At 40.9% G+C, this 19368-nt stretch overlaps 1 protein-coding gene and 1 non-coding gene across 3 annotated transcripts in view; one reads left to right on the top strand and one right to left on the bottom strand.

Annotated features, from left to right (window-relative positions):
• The window catches only part of TAT (tyrosine aminotransferase), a 60365-nt gene that overhangs the window by 10802 nt on the left and 30195 nt on the right, over positions 1-19368 (bottom strand). The gene's annotated exons all lie outside the window — the stretch shown is intronic.
• LOC112580515 lies at positions 12386-12489 on the top strand. Its single transcript, XR_003104910.3, has one exon. It is a non-coding gene; the product is annotated as a U6 spliceosomal RNA (small nuclear RNA).

Genomic DNA, 19368 nt, shown 5'->3' with positions numbered 1-19368 from the left:
ATCTACTACCCTTGGTGACGTTGCCAAGTGAGAACATGGTGCTGTTTCCAAAACACATAGATCTTGTGAAGAGAGAAGACCACCCTTTCCTAAACACGTTTATTCCACCACCAACTCCATTTAAAATATATGTGTGCTGGAGAAAATCAGAAAAATTTAAAAGCATTTATAATCTACCACCACTCTTAATACATTAGTTTTACTTTTTCCCTACAAAGTTGGGGTCTTGTTCTGTGTACATATTTTTTAAATTGAGGGAAAAAATTATATAACATAAAATTCACCATCTCAAAGTGTAAGAATCAGTGATTTCTAGTTCATTCACAACATTGTGCAACAATCGCCACCATCTAATTTCAAGACATTTTTTTTCATTGTTCCAGAGAGAAACTCCATACCGATTAACTGCTGCTGCTGCTGATGCTGCTGCTAAGTCGCTTCAGTCGTGTCCGACTCTGTGCGACCCCATAGACAGCAGCCCAGCAGGCTCCCTCGTCCCTGGGATCCTCCAGGCAAGAACACTGGAGTGGGTTGCCATTTCCTTCTCCAATGCATAAAAGTGAAAAGTGAAAGTGAAGTTGCTCAGTTGTGTCCGACTATTAGCGACCCCATGGACTGCAGCCTACCAGGCTCCTCTGTCCATGGGATTTTCCAGGCAAGAGTACTGGAGTGGGGTGCCACTGCCTTCTCCCACCGATTAACTAGCCCCTCTCAATTTTCCTCTTCTTAGCTCCCAGCAACCACTAATTTACTTTCTGTCTCCGTGGATTTGCCTATTCCTGATGTTTCACACAAATGGAATCATACACTGTGTCATCTTTCATATCTGACTTCTTTCACTTAGCAAATGTTTTTCCAAGTTGTAGCATGTTTCAGTACTTCATTCCTAGTTATGGCTGAATAGCAGTCCATTGTGTGAATATATTCATTTGTTCATCTGTTCATCAGCTGCTGGACATTTGGGTTGTTTCCACCTTTTGGCTATTAGAAATAATGCTGCTATTAACACTTAGATCCAGGTTTTCGTATGAATATATGTTTTCAGTTCTCCTGAATATTTGGTGTAGAGCTGCTGGACCATATTATGGATAGTTTTGCATTATGAATTTTTAAATTATATCATGAATATTTTCTCATGTTCTGAAAAACATTCCATCATAGAGAATTATCAGAATTTATTGAATAATTTTCCTGTTGTTGGACATGATGTGGAGTCTAGCTTTTACTATTGTAAGAAATGCTGCCAAGAGCATCATTGTATATAAATATCAGTTCATACATGTCCTTTGTAGCTCAGTCAGTAAAGAATTTGCCTGCAGTGCAGGAGACCCAGATTTCATCCCTGGGTTGGGAAGATCCCCTGGAGAAGGAAATGGCAATCCACTCCAGTATCCTTGCCTGGAAAATCTCATGGATAGAGGAGCCTGGTGGGCTGCAGTCCATCGGGTCGCAAAGAGTCGGGCACGACTGAGTGACTAACACTTACTTACTTATTTACATGTTATTATCTCCCTAATGTAAATTTTACTATACATGGAAATTTTACTTACTGCATTGAAGACAGCAAACATTTTGCTTTCACTCTTCTAGTAATTAAAGTATAATATATAATCATATAATAAATTCAAATTCAGATGTTTATGAACTAAACTCTTTAAACTTTTTCCCCATAATCCCATTTCATAGAGACAGCCAGTTTAGCCATTTCTCGGTTATCTTTCCAAGTGTCTTCTATGTCTACACAGGGCTTGTACAGCTGGTTTTGGAGTTGTTCAAAATTATATATATACTATATGTTCATTCTGCAGCTTCACTGTCTCTTATTGTAACCACTATTCTTAAGTGGTAATTGAGTACTTGAAATGTGCTTTATCTGAATTGAGATGTGTCATTGGTGCAAAATACACAACAGGTTTCAAAGACTTATATAAATAATGTAAAATGTCTCACCAATAATTTTATATTGACTACATGCTTAAATAATACTTGAATCTGTTGGGTGAAATAAAGTATATTACTGAAATTAGTTTCATCTATTTTTCTTTTTTTGACATTTAAAAATATTCCCATTGGAAAATTTGAAATTACTATGTGGTTTGCATCCCATTTCTATTGAACAATGTTATTCTATAGCTTGTTTTTTAAAAACTCAATAATATGTCGTATGGACATCCTTTTCATTTTCATACATGGAGATCAACTTAATTCCTTTTAATGGCTATATTATGTTCAGTTAGCCACTCCACTCCTTTTGGACATGGGGTAGCTTCCAATTTTTCTTTCTATTAGAAATAAATCATATTGCATACACTTATTATTTATGATTGGGAATTTTTATGAGTATCCTGCAATTTGTGGGATAATTTCCTTGAAGCAGGATCACATTTCAAACACTGATAGATCTGACAAATTGATCAAATAATGGACTATAGGAAGAAGAGAGAACACAAATATATCTTATCATGACAACTTCTTGGAGTTCAAACCAGCTGTTAGAACTTGAAGGGTGATACAGGGAATCAACTGAGTGTTACGGCAGGGGTTTTCCAGGTGGAGAGAATCTCAGAGGTTAAGGCCCTTCCTCTTGATACTAGCCTTTGCAAGAGTTAAGTCAAGCAAGGATGAGGTTGTCTCAAAGTTAAAGGCTACTGTGACTATTCTGCCACTCCAGGTTTAAACTTTCAAAGATCCCAACTACACTGAAGACTCAGGTTCAACTCGCTCTTCCACACACCCACACAGCCAATAGGCTTGGTGTCCTGTCCCCACCTCAACATTAAACCAGTAGTCTTAAACTATTCAAATTGATAATCTCGGTGGGGCATCAGCAGTGTCAGCTCATCTGTGCCTCTGGTTTTCAGTCATTCTCATTGCTTGGCCTCTGGGGCATTCCATTTTTATCTTTGGAGCTCAGTTAGGCATTTTGTTACATTTAACCCAACATTTCCAGATATTTTTATAACTGGAGATCTTCCAGGTCCTCCAGACCTCAATATCACAAAAAATGAAAGTCTCTCTTTGTTAATTTGAAATGTCACCTTTATCTCGTACTAAATTCTTCCATCTTCCTAACCCTTTATGGAAAATTATATTCTAGAATGAAAAATTGTACAGTTCTTGACACACATTGCCAGCTTCCTTTCAGAATGGCCATTTGCCTTCCTATTAGTAATTGCTTGCAAACCCTGAGAGTTATTTTCTGGAAAAAATGTTTGCTCAATTGATCAACAGAAAAAAAAAATTGTATTAAAGGTGTTGTTATTTCTGTTCCTTTTTATTTTAGTGAGGGTGGTCATTTTTCAGGTAGTCAGAACTGGACATGGAACAACAGACGGGTTCCAAACTGGGAAAGGAGTACGTCAAGGCTGTATATTGTCACCCTGCTTATTTAACTTATATGCAGAATACATCATGCGAAAAGACAGGCTGGATGAAGCACAAGCTGGAATCAAGACTGCCAGGAGAAATATCTATAACCTCAGATACACAGATGACACCACCCTTATGGCAGAAAGCCAAGAAGAACTAGAGTCTCTTGATGAAAGTCAAAGAGGAGAGTGAAAAGATTGGCTTAAAACTCAACATTCAGAAAACTAAGATCATGGCATCCGGTCCCATCACTTCATGGGAAATAGATGGGGAAACAAGGGAAACAGTGACAGACTATTTTCTTGGGCTCCAAAATCACCACAGATGGTGACTGCAGCCATGAAATTAAAAGATGCTTGCTCCTTGGAAGAAAGGCTATGAACAACCTAGACAGCATATTAAAAAGCAGAGACATTACCTTGCCAACAAAGATCCATCTAGTCAAAGCTATGGGGATGTGAGAGTTGGACTATAAAGAAAGCTGAGTGCCAAAGAACTGATGCTTTTGAACTGTGATGTTAGAGAAGACTCTAGAGAGTCCCTTGGACTGCAAGGAGATCAAACCAGTCAATCCTAAAGGAAATCAGTCCTGAATATTCATTGGAAGGACTGATGCTGAAGCTGTAACTTCAACACTTTGGCCACCTGATGCAAAGAACTGACTCACTGGAAAAGACCCTGATGCTCGGAAAGATTGAAGGCAGGAGGAGAAGGGGACGACAGAGGATGAGATGGTTGGATGGCATCACCAACTCGATGTACATGAGTTTGAGCAAGCTCCGGGAGTTGGTAATGGACAGGGAATCCTGGAGTGCTGCAGTCCACGGGGTCACAAAGAGTGAGACACGACTGAGAGACTGAACTGAACTGAATAGCTCTTCACATTTTGTGAATTACCTGTTTACAATCCCTCACCTGTCTTGCCCGGGGGCTGGATTTTTTCTTGGATGAGACCTGGGCCAAGGAAGGCACTGCAAGGCAACAAAACAGCTCTGAGATCACTGGCCTAGCCTCCTCTGTCTCAATCCAGCTGGCTCAGACTCAGGTTTACAGATCAAAGAACAGCCAGCAGCACAGGGTTTTTGAGGGTGGTCCTGCAAATAGTGCAACTGACGCAGAACCAGCAGGGCTTGAGGGTGTGTGAAGGGAGCAGGGGCCGCTAGGTCAGAAGGCCATCCCTGGGCACACCCTCATTCAGTAGCTGACATGCAAACTCATATGAGAAGGGAAAAGAGACAAAGCAAACAAGTTTCAGTAACACCCCTCTTATGTAGTTCATGTTTTCTCTCCATAGAAAGCGGAGCAGGGAAAATTAAAGAGAAGGCCCAACCATGGTTATGGAGCCTAACGGCCACCAGCTAACCTTCACCAGGCAGTCAGGGTCCAGTAAACCATAGAAACGCTCACTAAAAGGTACACCAACCAACCATTAAGGCTTTCACCTTAAAATCAAACAACTTGCACTGAGTTTGTTCTTAAATATGACACTATTGTGTTTGCCCTAGAAAAGTGGTTGTGTGTGGCAAAAAACAAAAAAAACAAAAAAAACACATAACATTAAATTTGCCATCTTCATCATTTTTAAGAATAAAGTTCAGCACTGTTAGGTATATTCACTTTGTGCAACAGTTCTCCAGAACTTTTTCATCTTGCAAATCTAAAACTCTATACCCATTAAACCAATTCTCCCCCTCCCCTCCCCCCAGCCCTTGGCAACCACCTTTCTACTTTCCACCTTTTCATTTTCCAGTAAGAAAGTATTTTAAAAATAGTCCCACCCATCCAGAGATAGGCACTGTTAACTATTTTGCCCACAATTAATATTCTGAAATATTTTTCCTTAGGGGTACATCCATAGGCCTTATATATCAGAATTTGGTATTCCATATGATACTGTGGTCTTACTAAGACTCCAAAAAAATTTTTGAACCTGGTTTTTAGGAATCACCTATAACCCTGTGTCCCCCCATTTTTATACATCTCTTGCCACACCCTTCTTTTCTTGACCCAGGCATAAGAGTTTATGCTCATGGCTATTTATCCTATAATCAGCACTATTTGATACATTCTATTCAAATCAACTCATAATCCTCACCTCCCTCCCAGAAGTAAGGCCTGTTTCATTTCCATTTTAAAGATGAAAACAAGTCCCATAGTAGTGAATGGTGAGTTGCAGTTCCAATCTTACCATCTGGTTCTAGATTCCACTACACAAGTCTGCCCCACTTTACAGGACCAAGTGAGTTGAGAAATACAGTCCTTTCTTTCTCAAATAGAAAAAAAAAAATCAAAAAAGACAGGGAAAAAAAAAACACCATGGAGAGTCACTGGGGATAACTTTAAGAAGATAGTGAATCAATTATGTGGATTAAGCATGGAGGATTCACCTTTTATTACTTATTGCTTGTTATTTTCTAACTTTCCATCCTGAATCATTCCCAGTGATCACTCATCTGTAGGATACAGAGGAATTCGTAAGTTTTAACTCCCCTGGTGGACTGTAAGCTCCCTGAGGAAGTGCAAAATCGAGAGCATTCCTTCCACTTCTTGACAACCTCCTTCAGGTCTGGCCTGATACCTTCTATCAGCCATACCCAATGCTTGCCTGCCAGCTGGCAGTGAATAGTACATAAACCAGAGGGAGAGGAATGGCAGAAGGGGTGATCAATGAGGCGAAACTGAAGCCTTTGCTCAGTTATAGACGATGAGGTGAGGGATGCAGAAGGGGATAGGTGGCTAGGTTGAGCTTTGTTCATTCGTGGCGCCATCTCACATTCACAGAGAGAGCTTCACAGTTTGTTCCCACGTTCACTATCATGTAATTAAAAACCAACCCACATACAAACCACAGACCTGCGAGCTAGACAAAGAGAAGGCTGTCAGAACACAGAGGTTACTCTGGTTGAACTTTTAAAATTTAAAGTAAATATTTAATTTTAGAATAGACTTAGATTTACAGAAAAGGTATGAAGATGGTACAAAGAGTTCCCACATACCTTCACCCAAGTTTTCCCCTTATTTTTAATATCTTACATTACCATGGCATGTTCTTAATCAGAACTAAGAAATAAATGTTGGTCCATTAATATTCACCAAACTCCACATTTTATTTAGATTTCACTAGGTTTTCCCACTAAAATCCTTTTTCTGCTCCAGGAGACCACTTTACATGTAATGGTCAAGTAACAAGTTTCCTCTAATCTGGAACAGTTTCTCAGACTTAGTTTTTCATGACCTTGGCAATTTTGTATAGAATGTTCCTCAACTTGGGTTTGTCTGATGTTTTTCTCACGGTGAAAGGGGAAGGCAAGTTGAGCTTTTAACGTTATGGCCATTCACTTTAAGTCAGGACACTAAAGGCTAAAGAGAAAACAAAGCTTTCATCTGTTTGCTGGTTGAAGCACCTGCTGGCTACTTCTTTCATGGAGCTTAGCAAATAATACCAACCTGTTTATTTTACACTTTGCATAATCATTTAAACCATTCTCACAGTAACTCAGTCATTTCCCTTTATTCAGAACTTGGGGTTCTTTCATTTGAGAATGTCTAGGACCTCAGTCCCACGCCAATTCTTGGCATTCATCAAGAAAGAGTGTCATTTGTACTTACAGAGGGAGTCACCAGGTAAATAAGCTTAGATTCTTGGGAAATGATTCTGTGCTCTTACTATTCTGATGTTGAGAATAACCTAGTGTCTAAACTATGCTCCAATCCATCAGCCTGTGTCTAGACTACAATTTCTCACTGTTTTTCTCATAATAAAAATATTATTTTGGGCTGTCTTTAAAAATTGAGATATAATCCATATTCTGCAAAATTCATCCTTTCCAAGTGTACAATTCACTGGGTTTTAGTATATTCATAAGGTTGTAAATTATCACCACCATCCAATTCCAAGACACTGTCATCATTACAAAAAGAAATCCTGTACCTATTAGCAGTATCGCTCTACTGCTCAATCTTGCCTTGCCTCTGGCAACCTTTAATCTACTTGCCTATTCTGAACATTTTCTATAAGTGGGAACTGTATAATAAGTAGTCTTTCATGTCTGACTTCTTCCACTTAACATAATGTCCTCAAGTTTCATCCATTTGTAGCAAGTATCAGGCAATGGCACCCCACTCCAGTACTTTTGCCTAGAAAATCCCATGGACGGAGGAGCCTGGTAGGCTGCAGTCCATGGGGTCGCTAGAGTCGGACATGACTGAGTGACTTCACTTTCACTTTTCACTTTCATGCATTGGAGAAGGAAATGGCAACCCACTCCAGTGTTCTTGCCTGGAGAATCCCAGGGACGGGGGAGCCTGGTGGGCTGCCATCTATGGGGTCCCACAGAGTCGGACACGACTGAAGCGCCTTAGCAACAGCATCAGGATTTCATTCTTTGCATGGCTGAGTAATTTTCATTGGATGAATACAGGACATTTTGTTTATCCATTCATCTGCTGATAGACATTGAAATCATTCCATAATTGATTGTGTTTTGATAGCTGTTCAATATTTACCAGTTGCCTCAGCTCCTGGCATCATACCTTATCTTCCTAATTCTTAATCCCCATTCATGTCTTACCTACAGCTGCCATGAAAATGTAGCCAACAGTGGCTATCACTGAAAATGAATATATTTTAAAAAACATGAAAATGACCACTTCTGTAGAAATCAGAGACTTTTCTACCATATTCATTCAGTAATTGACTTATCTCTGCTTACGGAGTACCTACCATTGGTTAAGTATTGTTTTAAGTTCTACAGATACAGGATTCAAGAAGATGGATACAAACCCTGCTCTCAGAGTACTATTATTAAAGTCTAATGAGAGACTTTAAGCAAATAATTATACAGACATTTAAATAGCTATTAGAAATTTTTGAAGCTGTTCAAAGTTAGGCAGTTTTTCTTCCAGCCCTATGAGGCTCAATGTCGGTCCTGAATCTTATTCTTGCCCATGGGTCACGTATTCTTGATATTCGGTCATCTACTGGGATGCTGGATATCTGTGAACGTTTTAGAAAGTCTCAAGAATTTTTTTTAATATTCATCTGTTTGGCTGCACCAGGTCTTAGTTGTGGCACATGGGATCGCTGATCTTCACTGCAGTATGTGGGACCTTTTTAGTTGCAGCACACGGGATCTAATTCCCTGGCCAGGGATCGAATCCGGTCCTCCTGCATTGGGAGAGTGGAGTCTTAGCCACTGAACCACCAGGGAAGTCTCACTCCAAGTACATTTTCATGGGTCTGCAGTTCTGAAGAACTCTCTCAGCCAAGAAGCACAGAAATGTCCCAAAGTTTAAAGGGTTTGCTGCTCTCATCCCCCAGTGAGGCCTCAAGGACACTCCTTTGCTCTTCTGCCTGGAAATAAGTGCCAGAGGTGATGCAACCCAGCAAATTTTATCTGGATTCACTGCTCAGATCCATGAAAGGGAGGGAACCATCGATAGGGGCCAAACTACAGTGAATTACCCAAGTCTGGGAACATCAAGTTCCCGCGAGACTCTGACAAAACAAAGACATGATGGGGGTCTCTAGTGATTGAGAAGAGTACCACAGGGTACACATCACCCTCCATGGGAGGACTGGGAGGGAGAGAATAAAAAAGAACAACATGGTTACCAAAGGTGAAAGAGGGTGGGGTAGGGTAAATTAGGAGCTTGGGATTAGCCGATACAAACTACTATACATAAAATAGATAAACAACAAGGTCCTAATGTATACCACAGGGAGCTGTATTCAATACTCTGTAATAAACAGCCATAACAGAAAAGAATAGGAGAAAGATATATTTGTATAACTGAATCATTTTTCTGTACGCCAGAAACTAACACTAACATTGCAAATCAACTACATTTCAATGTAAAAAAAAGAACAAGTCAGGATAATAGGATTTCAGGTTTGAACCAAAACATGGAGAGAGGTGGGGCATTGTGCCTGCTTGTCACTTAAAGCCCTTCCACAGCAAGAGTTCTGCAACCAATTTTAATTAATAAAGTCACTCCATAAGTATCTATGAGCCACACACATGCCTAATACTGGGGAGACAGCAGTGAAGGAACAAGGCAAGCCCTGCCCCTACATTCTTGGAACTGACATTTCTGTGGGGCAAGAGAAGCAATGAACAAAGAAACATATGTCAGGAGGCATCAATATCACAGATAAGAATGAGGCAGAGCATGAAATTAGACTACTGGTATTTTGTGTAAGATCATTAGAACAGCTCCCCACCGCCTACACCCTCCCGGAGGCAGTGACATTTAATGGAGAAAGGAAAGAAGAGAGAGAATGAGTGCAGTGCATGACAGGAGAACAGGCATTCCAGGCAGAAGGAACAGCAGGGCAAAGCCTTGAGGTGGGCTGGCACCTGGTGTGTTCAGGGTGTGGCCAGGCCAGTGGGCTGAGTGAGCCAAGGAAAGGGTGGCAGCAGATGAAGTAAGAGAGAAAGTGCTTTAGTCTTGCTTCTGAGAGGACTAACTAGGGACACTGGTTTAAGACAGGAAAATTTGTTTCACCGCCCCAGACTGGTCCTCTGGCCCCAACTCACTGTTGATAGATGTCTTTAGACGTGAGGAGTTAGGAATGTCAACTGCATCAGTGCTGACCCCATGCAAACTAAAATAAAACCTGCAAAGGACACATGCTGTTGCTGGTGGGTCAGCAGGATCACCTCATTCTGTAGTTGCCCGGCAAAGGCCAGAGGACCAGACAGAGATGCAGGGGAAATTAGGAGGTAATCCTTCTGGTTGAGTCTGTAGAGAACTGGGGCTCTGCTGGGGAGATCCCTGCAGTCACCCCCAGGAAGTGAGTCCACCCCAAAGGGACTTTACACGCAACCTGCTCCATCTCTCCCAAGGCTCTTCCAATCGAGCTGTTCCCTTGGCTGTCACCTGAGAGTCCTGCAAAGTGCTGCTTTGAGGGAACTATGATATCAGTAGTTATGGTGGTAGGACTCTGACCCTAGGTTTTATAAAAGGAATGGAAAAGCTGTTAATTTATTTTTAAATATCCCACTCTGGTTCTAGAAATTATTAGGCAGTCATAGACTGTCACAGCATGGAAGGGCACCACCCGGGAAGCTGGATTGCATGGCTCCCAAGTGCTGGGGCTGGCCTCCTCCCACCCACACTGAAGCAGCCTCCAGCCTTCCTCCTCCCCTCTCCCTGCCCCAGGTAATGGGCCCACCTTTTATATCCAGGGTTTAGTGAGTATCCCTGGAACTTTATGGCAATAGAAGAGGAAAAATTGGAAACAGTGACAGATTTTCTTTTCTTGGGCTTTAAAATCACTGCAGACAGTGACTGCAGCCATGAAATTCAAAAAACACTTGCTTCTCAGAAGAGAAGATATGACAAACCTAAACAGCATATTAAAAAGCAGAGACATCACTTTGCCGAAAAAGGTCCACAGAGTCAAAGCTATGGTTTTTCCAGTAGCCATGTACTGACGTGAGAGTTGAACCATAAAGGAGGCTAAGTGCTGAAGAATTGATGCTTTTGAACTGCGGTGTTGGAGAAGACTCTTTAGAGTCCTTTGGACTGCAAGGAGATCAAACCAGTCAATCCTAAATGAAATCAACCCTGAATATTCATTGGAAGGACTGATGCTGAAGCTGAAGCTCCAATACTTTGGCCACCTGATGCGAAGAACTGACTCACTGGAAAAGACCCTGATGCTGGGAAAGATTGAAGGCAGGAGGAGAACGGGATGATAGAGAATGAGATGGCTGGATGGCATCACTGACCCAACGGACATGAATTTGAGCAAACTCCGGGAGATGGTGGAGGACAGGGGAGCCTGGCATACTGTAGTCCATGGGGTCACAAAGAGTTGGACATGACTTAGCGACTGAGCAACAATAACTGGCAACTGAAGGGCTGGACCTCCAAGTTCAGTCTCTATGTGGGAAGTCTTCTGCAGGAAAGTTAGGGAAAGGCAAAGAAAACCACAGAGTTCCCGGCTCCTTGACCCCCTCACCCCCACTCACCTCCCACTCTTACCCCCTCCTCAGGGAAAGGTAGTTTGCTTTTTCCTCTTGTCTCTCTTTTCAATCCACTGCATAGAGATAAACCCTGACCTTTCATTTGATTTGCCAAAAGCCTTTTCCCTTTCTCTCATAAAGAGGATCAAAAACTCTGGTTCTCACAGCTAATGTCTTTAAAATAAACTGAGAATCCTTTTTAGAAGTCAGAGCTGACCTTAGATTCTCCCTCTGCTGTAACACTTCCTGGTCTTCCCTGTGAGATGAGCAACTCTGAGTAAAAGGCAAATGAAGGTCATAGATGACGAAGAAAAAAGAAAAGCATCTCAATGCTCCTTCAAGATAATATTTAATGCTCCATTAACCCTACTACATTTATTATTGTGATACTAACAGAAACTTCTTGAGCATACATATAAAGAAAACTGATGTTCTTTTTTTAAGATGAATACTCTGGATTGGAAAACAATGTTTTTTCATGAAGTTCCACATACTTAACCATACAACACTAAAAGTCATCTTACTGTATTACAGGAAAGGATTTTTTTTTAAGTTATTTCACACAAAACTCTGGATGTGAATGTTTATAGTATACTTGTAACTGTCAAAAATGGGAAACAGCATAAATGTCCTTAAGCTAATGAATTAGTAAACAAATATTAGTACATCCAAATAAAGAGAAACTACAGAGCAATAAAAAGGTATGAACTGCCAATACACCATCACCAGGAATGAATCTCAAATGCATTAGGATAAGTTAAAGAAGCCAGACTGAAAAAGTGATAGTATGATTTCATTTGTAGGATGTTCTGGCAAAGGTTGAATTACAAGGAGAGAAAACAGCTCAGTGGTTTCCCAGGGGCTGGAAGTGGGGGAAGGGATGGCTGCCGTAGGAATTTTGGAGGACACTGTCCATATCTTTTTTGTAGTGCTGGCTATATGACTGTACACATTTGACAAAGACTGAAGAACTGTACACACACACACACACACACACACACAAAACAGTGAATTTTCTACTCCAATTAAAAAAAAATAACCCAGAGCTCACTTCGGCATCACATATACTAAAATTGAAACAATACAGAGATTAGCATGGCCCCTGCACAAGGATGACACACAAATTTGTGAAGCATTCCATATTTAAAAAAAAAAAAAAATCCATAGGTTTGTTTGAGAGTTTCCAGTTGTTTCTCCTCCACTGTATTAAAAAATTAAAAAAAAAAAAAAGCTCTTGACTACTAAAATCTTTAAAAAAAAAAAAAGTGAATTTTCCTGTTTGTAAAGTACATCTTAATTTTTTTTTTAAGGAAAAATAACAACAGTTTACCTCAAAAAAAAAAAAAAAAAAGCTAAAACCAACCCAAATCAAAACACCTGTGCTGAGAAGGATGTCACTGACAGTAATTTTGCAGAAACAGATAGGATGACATCACCTAAAGTGTGGTTTGTTTTTCTTTTAGGAAACATAAGTGTCCTTTGTGGACAAAACACTACATCCTACCATACACGCCCCACCCCTCAACTTCTCCAAGCTTGGCCACACTGGCTCTTTGGGTCCTTGAACAAGTGAAGCTCATCCCCACCTGAGGACCACTGCCCTAGTGAGGTTTGGACCACAGTTTCATCATTTCCTAAACTGAGCAAATTACTTAATCCTTGTGCTTCAGCTTCTTCATTGGTGAAAATGGGAATAATGATAGCACCAACATCATAGGGCTGCAGTGAGATCTGGTCAATTAACATGTATAAAGGACTTTAACCAATGCTGGAACTGTGTAAATATTTGATAATTGTTAGCGGTTATTACTTCTGGTTCCCGAAACTCTTCTTGTCTTTTCTACCTTTCAGCCTTGTAATCCAAAACTGTTTGCATGCATGAATGTGCCTACTGGGTAAAATATCTTACAAAGAAATTGCGTCCAAACAAATAGGTTATTTCTTGGTAAACAGAGTGGCTTCAAGTTCACTAATAACATTTTTTGTTAAAGTTTTTATTTGATGATAAAAGTAAATATACAAAAAAGTTGTAAAGAAGGTACAGATTTTTCATATATCCTTACCCAGTTCCTGCTAATGTTATTACATATAACCACAGTATAATCATCAAAATTAAGAAATTATCATTGATTCAGCCCTTAATTATACTTGCAAACTTCATCTGGATTTCACTCTTTTTCCACCAAAATCCTATTTCTGTTCTAGAGTCCCATTCAGGATACCACATTGCATTTGGCACAATGTTTTTAAACTATTATTTGGCTTAATAATTGTGGTTTTGACTTCTAAAATATGTGAATATAAAAAGACACAAGAGTATATGCCATATTTAAGTTGCAAAGCTTCTCAAGTTCCCTACCCTCATCCTGCCTTATTTTTTCTATATCATTGATTATATCTAACATGTTCTCGTGTGTGTGTGTGTGTGCTAAGTCACTTCGGTCACGTCCAACTCTTTGCAACCCTATGGACTGTAGCCCACCAGGATCCTCTGTCCATGGAGTTCTCCAGGCAAGAATACTGGAGTGGGTTGCCATTCCCTTTTCCAGGGGATCTTCCTGACCAAGGGATTGAACCTGCATCTCCTGCTGTTCCAGCATCACAGATGGACTCTTTACCACTGAGCTACGGAGGAAGCCTAACATGCTCTCATATAACATCAAATTTAAGATGCCATTGCATGAAACATGTATCACCATTTTATGTACGAAAGAAAAATGCCAGCAATTACAAAGGCAAAATGCCATCAGTTACAAGATGCATCCCAAGTTCTAAGATATTAAGACATAAAAACATGTGTCCTAAAATCTATGAAATATGATCTGAATTTTACATGTTCTATTTATTGTCCTTTACCTCATTGGAATGTTGATTTCTTTGTTCCCCAATGTATCCCTGGTTCCTAGCACATAATGAAAAGAAAGTGAAAGTCACTGAGTCATGTCCAACTCTTTGCGACCCCATGGACTATAGAGTCCATGGAATTCTCCAGGCCAGAATACTGGAGTGGGTAACCTTTCCCTTTTCCAGGTGATCTTCCCAACCCAGGGATCAAACCCAGGTGTCCTGCATTGCAGGCAGATTCTTTACCAGCTGAGTCATCAGGGAAGCCCAAGAATACTAGAGTAGGTAGCCTATCCCGTAGCTATGAGGTTCTCTCATAGCTCCGTTGGTAAAGAATCTGCCTGCAATGCAGGAGACCTGGGTTCTATTTCTGGGTTGGGACGATCCCCTGGAGAAGGAAATGGCAACCCACTCCAGTATTCTCACCTGGAGAATCCCATGGGCAGAAAAGCCTGGCAGGCTACAGTCCATGAGGTCGCAAGAGTCAGATATGACTTGGTGACTAAACCACCACCAGCCTATCCCTCTCCAGCGGATCTTCCCAACCCAGGGATCAAACTGGGGTCTCTTGCATTGCAGGTGGATTCTTTATCAACTGAGCTATAGCACATAATAGTCACTCAGAAAATATTTTTTGAATGAACAAATTATAACATAATGCCAGCTAAAATGGAGCCCTTGTCAGGCTCCATTTGAATGGTGTCAGGCACCATTCAAAGCTCTTTGCTTATATTAACTCTGTTCATTGTTTAGATCCCTGGTGGGCTATGGTTCAAAGGGTTGCAAACAGTCAGACATGACTGAAGCAACTTAGCACATGTGCATGCAGCAATAACCCAGAGAGTGATATTTTCAATACCTAAGCTAAACAGAACATAAAATTAAGCAACTGGGAAATTCTCTGACATTCCAATGTTTAGGCCTCTACATTTCCACTGCAGGAGACTCAAGTTTGATCCCTAGTCGGGGAACTAAAATATGACGTGCCACATGGTACAGTCAAAATATAATCATATAATAATAAATAAATAAAATTAAGCAGCTGAAAGAAAAACCAAAAAAAGAGTATGAGTATCTTGTTTAACAATGTACTGAGAATTTAAAATAATTTTACTCATCAACAAATATCAATTGAGTACTTGTACAGTGTCAGCCCATTCGCCAGGCAATCCATTCCAGTATTCTCACCTGGAGTATCCCCATGGACAGAGGAACCTGGCAGTCTACAGTCCATAGGGTCGAAAAGAGTTGGACATGACTGAAGCAACTAAGCACATAAACATTTTACAGATGTTAACTCATCTGATTTTCACAACAACAACATGAGGTACATACTGTTATGAGCCCTGTTTTACAAATGAGAAAACCCAGGTGCCTAAAGGTTAAGGAATTTGCTCAAGGTCACACAGCTACTAATGGCAAAGTCAAAACTGACACCAAGGCAGCTATTCTAGGTATCTGCATTCTTATCTGCCAGACCACATTGCTTCATACCAACTGCTGCTACTGCTAAGTCACTTCAGTCGTGTCCGACTCTGTGTGACGGCATAGATGGCAGCCCACCAGGCTCCCCTGTCCCTGGGATTCTCCAGGCAAGAACACTGGAGTGGGTTGCCATTTCCTTCTCCAATGCATGAAAGTGAAAAGTGAAAGTGAAGTCACTCAGTCATGTCCGACTTTTAGCAACCCCATGGACTGCACCCTACCAGGCTCCTCCATCCATGGGATTTTCCAGGCAAGAGTACTGGAGTGGGGTGCCATTGCCTTCTCCGTCATACCAACTATAATAGCCTATATTTATGGTACTTAAGTGGTAGCCTGAGCTTCTCTGGTGGCTCAGATGGTAAAGAATCCGCCTGCAGTGTGGAAGACCTGGGTTAGATCCCTGGGTTGGAAGATCCCCTGGCAGAGGACACGGCAACCCACTCCAGTATTCTTGCCTGGAGCATCCCCACAGATAGAGGAGCCTGGCGCACTACAGTCCATGGGGTCACAAAGAGTCGGACATGACTGAGCAACTAAGCACGCACACACAAGTGGTAGTTAGTTCAGTTCAGTTCAGTCATGTCTGACTCTGTGACCCCATGGACTGCAGCATGCCAGGCTTTCCTGTCCACCACCAGTGAAGTTGCTCAGTCATGTCCGACCCTTTGCAGTCCCATGGACTAGCCTACCAGGCTCCTCCATCCATGGAATTTGCCAGACAAGAGTACTGGAGTGGGTTGCCAGTAAAATAATAAAAATCATGAACTTCTGTAACCAAAGTGACCCCCTTACTCTCTGGTTAATTAGGCCATTGAATTTTCTGGCCAATGATCATCAAGTGAAACAACCTACTTTGGTTGACTTTTGTCCTATTGACATTTGTTGAATGCCCTTGATGTGACTAGCACTGTGGTATGTATTGGGGATAGACAGGTAAGACAAGCTGGGAAACCAATGATTGTCACCATGGAGGTCTGTAAGGAGCTTCAGGATGAGCCCAGAGGAAAGGAGAGGACTTTATGAAACCTTGAGTGGAAGCTTGAGGGAGGGGTCAGTTTGCCAAATGAGAGCAAAGGAAGGCTAGACTCACTGCCAGGCAAACCTCCTAGCCTTCAGACCTGAGGCTGGGTGGACTCCTTCCCCTCTCTTTACAAAACGATTTCACTGCCTTGGAACAAGAGATCAGCTCTGGCTGCCTGTCTCTGACACAGAGCAAATATTGAGAAACATCAGACTCAGTGACTCCAGTGTTGCACCTTATTGCATGTGCCATGGAAGACATCTCTTCTCCTGCCCCAGACCCCTCAAATGAGCATCAGGTAGTTGAGGCAGAGCTAGTAAATGAGACGGGATAATTAGAGGCTGCCGAGGGACACAGGGAGTGAGGAAAGAACCAAAAAAGAGTGACTGGAGATTGATCCTGCAAATGTTTCCCACCCACAGGGACCCAGGGCTTGTGGAATTTGTGATGAATATTGCCTGACATCAAAGGAATAATCCATAACTACAAAGCATGTAAATGTTAGCTGTTCTGGGGTCTCCCAGGAACCACTGTCTCCTTTCTTTAAAATAAATAAAAAAATATAAAGTTACAGTTTTAGGTACACACACATATATACAGTAGTGTTTTCTCAGATTTTATGTATGATCAATCTATCAAAGTGACCAATGAAATTGCTTATAGAAGTTCCTGATTTTTACTGTTCTATTGATTTTTAACTGCCACTAAGTTCTCACTTAGATGTCAGTGTGCCCTAACATGAAAATTATTAACTGTAATGGTTATGTGTCTTGTAAATATTTGATCAACGTGTTCCTGGCCTGTGCTTTTGCTAAAGTGTGGACTCTAGGAAAGGGTATATATCCCTGTTTCTTTCCATGTTTGTGCATTTCTGAGGGCAAGGGCCATATTTGTTTAACTTTTTTTAAATACAGTTCTAGATAGTTCCATGCTCAAGGGAGTACTTAAACAACCCAGTTTAATCAAGAGGTGAATGTTCATTTCCAAGTGGAAGTAAGATATGAACACATTCAAACATTTTGATGTTTTAAAACTCATAAAAAATGTGATTTACAAGTACCAAATAAATCAGACCAAATATACATACTCATTAATAAAAATGACAATTTAGACAAGTTTGTATATTTTGGTTTTTCATCATGGAGTGACAGTCCGAAACTGGCAGCCACAATTTGTGTCTGATGTAGGCAGAACTGGAAGAACATTCCAGCACAATGGTAATATTCCGACTCCAACTGTCCTTTTCCATGCATCTTCAAGTCATGTCTACCATGATTTTTCCCTCTTTTTAAAAAAAATTGCTTATTTATTTGTTTTGGCTGCTGGGTCTCCATTGCTGCACAGGCTTTCTCTACTCGGGGAGGAGTGGGGGCTATTCTGTAGTTGTGGCATGCAGGAGTCTCATTGCAGTGGCTTCTTTAGGGCCCAAGGGCTTCAGCAGTGGGCTCAGCAGTTGCAGATCCTGGGCTCTAGAGCACAGGCTCAATAGTCATAGCCCACAGGCTTAGTGGCTCCACGGAATGTGGGATCTTCCAGATCAGGGATTGAACTCATATTTCCTGCGTTGGCAGGTGGATTCTTTACTACTGAGCCACCAGGGAAGCCCTCCCCTTCTTTAAAAAAAAAATTCAAACTTGTGCTTTCCCTTCTGTACAAACTATAGGAAGGTTCAGGTGTGAAGCGACACAGAAAAAATAAATATGACAGCTAATACTTACACAGAACTTATTATATGTCAATCCCAATTCTAGGTGTTTTGCATATTAATCTGTTTACTTCTTACAACAATCCTATGAGGTCAGTTTTAATATTATGCTCATTTTCACGAAGGAAAGCTTTTCATTTCTTTGAAGGAAACAGGTCCAGAAAGATTAAATATCTTGCTCAAGTTCCCAAATTTATCAGGTAGTGGATCTGGGATTTAAACTTAGGTACTCTGACTCACAGATTTATCTTTTTTTTTTTTCATTTTTAAAAATATGTATTTGACTGTACTGGATCTTAGTTGTGGCACACAAGATCCTTTAGTTGCAGCACGCAGGATCTAGTTCCATGACCAGGGATCAAACCCGGATCCCTTGCATTGGCAACACAGAATCATAGCCACTGGACCACCACGAAGTCCCTCACAGATCTGTCTTAACCACTAATATATGACCAGAAAAAAGCCCTTCAAGAATTTGCTGGTCACCTTTATCTTTACCATGAGTGGATCTGACCTGCATGCTAAGTAAGTGGCACAATAACGCTAAAACTTCTTAAAAGTCATGGCCAAATCACACGTGGAAAAATGAAACAGTAATGAAAATTTCAAAGTATATAAAACTTACTTTAAGTTATTTGATATGTTGACGTATATGTCATGTGAATTTTGGTAACATGATACCTTAGAATGGAAGCTCCCAAAAGCTTAGGGACCTGCGATGATACTCAAGCTATTTCTCCAGCTTCTTCCAATCATCTGGCATTTACATCTGCCTCCTCTATGTCCTCTCAGACATAACAGAGTTCACATGTCCCTAGTAGTCAGGCCAGATGGCAGCAGCTGCTGGACACTTCATATGATATGTTGTAGAAACTCTAAACTCTGATTATTCACCTTACGGGTTGTTGCTATTGCTGTTCTTTTGGTTATTTATAGTGACTTGACTGGACTAATTCTGTAGTCTGTTTACC

Source organism: Bubalus bubalis, chromosome 18 (assembly GCF_019923935.1).
Source record: "Bubalus bubalis isolate 160015118507 breed Murrah chromosome 18, NDDB_SH_1, whole genome shotgun sequence".
NCBI classification, from domain to species: Eukaryota; Metazoa; Chordata; class Mammalia; order Artiodactyla; family Bovidae; genus Bubalus; species Bubalus bubalis.
This window is presented reverse-complemented; position numbering and strand designations above follow the sequence as displayed.